This window comes from Ipomoea nil, unplaced genomic scaffold (assembly GCF_001879475.1).
Source record: "Ipomoea nil cultivar Tokyo-kokei standard unplaced genomic scaffold, Asagao_1.1 scaffold3321, whole genome shotgun sequence".
NCBI classification, from domain to species: Eukaryota; Viridiplantae; Streptophyta; class Magnoliopsida; order Solanales; family Convolvulaceae; genus Ipomoea; species Ipomoea nil.
Window position 1 is genome coordinate 2,859,635 of NW_017619749.1, and position 4,993 is coordinate 2,864,627.

Genomic DNA, 4,993 nt, shown 5'->3' on the forward strand with positions numbered 1-4,993 from the left:
ACTATTTAATAAAGAAGAGTAATGCGTAATTTTATTATTCAAATTCTTGCTGTGATATGTAATTTTTCACATTATCTCGTAAACTATTTTTTTTTTTTTGAAAAATAAAGAATATACTTTATTAATCATATGCTGAAACGCATATAAAGATTGATGGAATGGTTAAACATTCCTTACAATGCTACCTTTGACTGAAATGCCCTTAGGCACGGTTATACATAACATAGAAATCACACTTGGAAGTGGTGGACAATTAGCTAGAGCAGCGGGTGTTGTCGCGAAACTGATTGCAAAAGAGGGAAAATCAGCCACAATAAAATTACCTTCTGGGGAGGACCGTTTGATATCCAAAAACTGCTTAGCAGCAGTCGGACAAGTGGGGAATGTTGAGGTGAACCAGGTTTTTTTACCTCTCCAACTATCTCTCCATTCGGCAGGATTTTAGTGGCCCAAGCACTTATTTGTTGGGGAGAAACCAATCCAATTCACAATTGTTGATGTTTATATCGCTTGATCATAGAAGAACTCAAACATAGAAATAACTTCCGTAGCAATGCTAAAGAAAATATGATTCGCAGACTGTTTCACAAATTTGAAGCTCGATTCTTTGGAAGAACTTAAAACTTCTTTAATGATTTGGTCAAACGTATTCAAGACTAACATTGGTTGAATAGTCTTGCACGCCACATGAATATCTATTTCGGTTTCAAAGATATACAATTTATTTTTAAAAAATTTACAATTTGTTATCACCCTCTATTATATTATCAAATTCTTAAAACTTAAAACACAATTTATATTTTAGATGTTCACAATTTCAATACTAAAAATATACAATTTAAAACCAAGTCCACCTTGCAAAGTGGGCCCTACGTGGTCCACGGTATAACAACTGTTATGGTCCTAATCGTCCTCTGAATTTCTTTTTTGCATTCATAAGTTTTAGGGAAAATGACGCTTTCCCCCTGAGTTATATACTTATAGCACTTTTTCCCCCTGAATTATTTATGTAAGCACATTAACCCCTTCAATTATTTTAAAAGTTGTGGTTTTTCCCCGGTATATTAAATTGACATTTTTGCCCTTAAAATAAACATTTTATTTATTTTTCTTCTCCAACAAATTAGTGCGTATACGTAGGGATGACCACGGTCCGATTTGAATTGAATCGGACACTATAGCAATCGAATTAAAAGTTTTCGGTTATGATTAAGATCCAAAATTCAATATTTGGATTTCAGTTTATTAAAATTATGAATCGAAAAAACTGGATCCTGAACCGTGAATTGGCGGTTCCGGATCTGGTTCGCGATTTTGAACCGTCTTTATTTTAAAATAGTCTAAATTCAACAATAAATGTATTTTGTTTTTCCAGTTTAGAACATGAACCGGCCATCCCGGTTCGCAATTTTAATAAACTATAAATATCGGGTTTCGATTCTAAATTGTAATTAGAATATTTCGGTTTGGTTGCTATAGTGTCTGTTTGGTTTGAACCAAATTGTGGTCATAATTTGTTGGAGAAGAAAAATAAATGAAATATTTATTTTAAGTGTAAATATGTCCATATAACATTTCAGAGAGGAAAACAACCACTTGTATAATTCGGGAGAGAAAAGTGCTATAAGTATATAACTCAGGGGAAAAAATGTCATTTTCTTGAAGTTTTACTTTTTTTTTTTTTTTTTTTTTTTTTTTAGAAAAGAAAAAGGGGTAAAATAGACGTACCCATTAAATAATTCAATGGATAGTTGAAGAGAATTTTCAACGACGTATAAGATTCGGCTTGATAGTATTGTACCCATTAAATTCAATCTTGTGGAAATTGAGAAGAAGACATTTTGCCAAACACAATCAGTGGGTAGTTTCTAGAATTTTCGTGGAAGACTTTCACAATCGTGTTAGCCGTCAGGGTTGAGTGAGTCAAAATTTGAAATTCAATAAATCTAAATTCAGCTCTAATTTTTGAGCTTGAGTTCAACTCCACTCAAACTTAATTAGAAAAAGTTCATTGATTTATTTTAACAATTTTTTTATACAAAAAATTTGTAATAATAAAAATTTCTTCAATGATATACAATTCCTTTTGGTTAAAAAAAAAAAAAATTACAACCAAATATTTTAGCAAAACTTAATAATATATATCAATTATGATCATTTTATAAAATATAAATATAAATATAGAGCTAAATATGTAATATTATATTTTTAAAAACACTAAATTAAATTCACAAGTTGCTAGCTCAAGCATGCTTGAATTCAACTAGACAGACGACAATAATTGAATTAAATTTAAATACTTTTCGAATTAAACCCGAGTAACTTGACGCATGCCTTATCTAATCTAGTTTACTTCTTTGAGATCTTTTGCTAGCTAGGTGCACATTCTTGAATAGTAGTTGTGAGTTTCCCTCATTAAGTCAAAGGCAATCAGCAAATATGGTTGATTAAGTCTGATTCTTGTTACCCGGGTTGGACTTCCATTTGGAAGGTTATGAGTTCGAGCCTCGGTGGAGGCGTTATTGGTTCTTTGTGTTTCAGTAGGTTGAGAAAGTATATGAACAGATACTACAATGTAATAGAGCCAGTAGCATTCAAAAAAAAAAAAAAAAGTCTGATTCTTGTTAAAATCCTCTCATTGAGTCTATTGCACAAGTTATTCTTTTTGGTGGTCTGATTCTTATTAAAATAGAGTAATTTATTTCTCTTGCGTGGTCTGTAGGTTATTGAATAAAAGCGAGTACTCAATGCACATTAAAAAATAAATAAAAAAAATAGTTGACTAAGTCAATTCATTGGCAAAATTTGTCATCAAGAAATGAATAAATATATGTTTTATCACATATAAATAATGTTCTTCAGTTGAAACGTACTCACTCATCACAACACAGAAACAGAAAGAGATGAGTATACATTGAAACAAGAAAGGCAGAAAAGTAGAGTGTAGAGAACAAAACAGTTGTGTCTGTCTGTTAGTCTGTATCACACAAACAGATGACAGCTGGGAGGAAGACAGACATGAAGCTCTCTTATGCGGCGTTGTTGGGAGTAGCGATCGCATGTTTCGGAGTTGGCTTATGTTTTCCTGATGCCTTCGTCACCTTCTTGGCCACAACATTCGTAAACTTTTTCATAGCCAAGTTGCTGGTATTCAGATATATTGCGCCGCTGCGACCCTCGGTTTCTGTTCTGTCGTGGCTGTTCTGGGTCGTCTTCATCCTATCGCTTTCTTCTTCTTTGTACTATGTATTTTACAGAAACCAGATGCACGCAGCTCTGTACTAGACCAAACACTTGTGTCAACAGACTAATCCATTATTATTTACGTTTGTTTGTGTTTTTTAAGGTTATATAGTTTGTCGATCTTGATTTCATGCTCGACATAAGCGGTTAACGCATAAGCATGAGCGTGGCCATGGGTCTATGGACTATGGGAGAACAATTTGAATTGTTTGCGAAATAAATCTCAGGATTGGGTTGTAAGTGGATGCAAAATATAATATAAAGAAATGCTGTATGTTTTATTTCATGGAAATAAAATCATGGACATATTGAGTTGTAAGCCAGACTCCACTACTCCCTACCAGGAAAATTGACTGAAATATGACACTAGCATCATATAATTTCCAAAATATGTTATTTTTTAAAAACTGAGACAAAATTATTAAAAAGACATTTAGAAAATGTATTATATCACATTTTCGGTCAAACATAAAACACAAGTGAAACTTGCGTTTCTCGAAAAATGTTTTTTTTTTTTTTTTTTTAAAAAAATTGGTCTTCGGCGACCAAAATTGGTCACCGGCTTCTCAGGCGAAGGAGAAGGCAACGCAAATGGTGGCCTTCTCCTTCGCTAGAGAAACTAGCGACCAAAGCGAAGGAGAAGGCGACCAGTTTGGTTACCTTCTCCTTCGCCGGAGAAGCCGGAATGACAGTCAGTACAACCCACTGGGATCTCAGACATCGGAGCAACCTCGAAGGGATATTTTTGAATCGCAATTTGCAATTGTGTCGAACGTCGCCGATTTGGAGATCGCAAACGGTGATCGCCTCGCTGGAGGGTGACGAAGTTTTGGGGGGTTCCAGAGAGGCATCGCCAACCTCATATAACAAGAGCGAAGGTTCGATCATCGACTGGCTTTCGGAAGTTGCAACTGGTAACCGCTTTCGCAATGCAGTTGTCATTTTTTTTTAAATGTGTTTCTCGAGAAATGCAAGTCTCACTTGCATTTTATGTTTGACCGGAAATGTGATAAAACGTATTCCCCAAATGTCTTTTTCATAATTTCGTCCAACTTTTAAATTAAACATGTCATATTTTGGAAATTGTATGATGCTAGTGTCACATTTCAGTTAATTTTCCCTCCCCACCATAGATGTACAAGGTAGGGTTGGGCATTTATATTCGAGTTAATTATTTGAACCGAGTCGAACCGAATAGTTAGATTTTAGTTTATTATTAAATAAAAATAGATTGGTTTTATATATATTTTATAAATCGAATGGTTTCGGTTTAGATTTTAATTACTTGTGTCAAAAAAAGTGATTCACTAATACTTTTTTTTTTCTTCTGTAGTTAGTATAGAGTTGAGGTTGGAGTGTAAACTAGGGGTAGAATGTAAGAGTGATTAGGAAAGAGAATGTGAGAGGGGAGAGAAAAAAAACTGAAGCGTGAGGCACGCTAACAGCGCGCGAGGCACGCTAACAGCGCGCTTGACGCGCCCGTGTGGCCATTTTTTTTCCTGACATTATTTTGCTATTTGCAGGCCAATTCTTTTCTAAAATAACCCCACCCCACATTTGTTATTAACCCCACCCAAGTGAATTAATCTGACATTAACCCCCATTTCACCCCTATTGTGGATGCTCTAAGGATAAGTTTGAGTGAGAAATGGATGATTTCTTCTTCTTATTGATTGCTTACCCCTCTTGGATTGTGTCGCAAATTGATCAAGTAGGTGACTTGGGCAATTGCTGCACAAGTAGGAAGCAT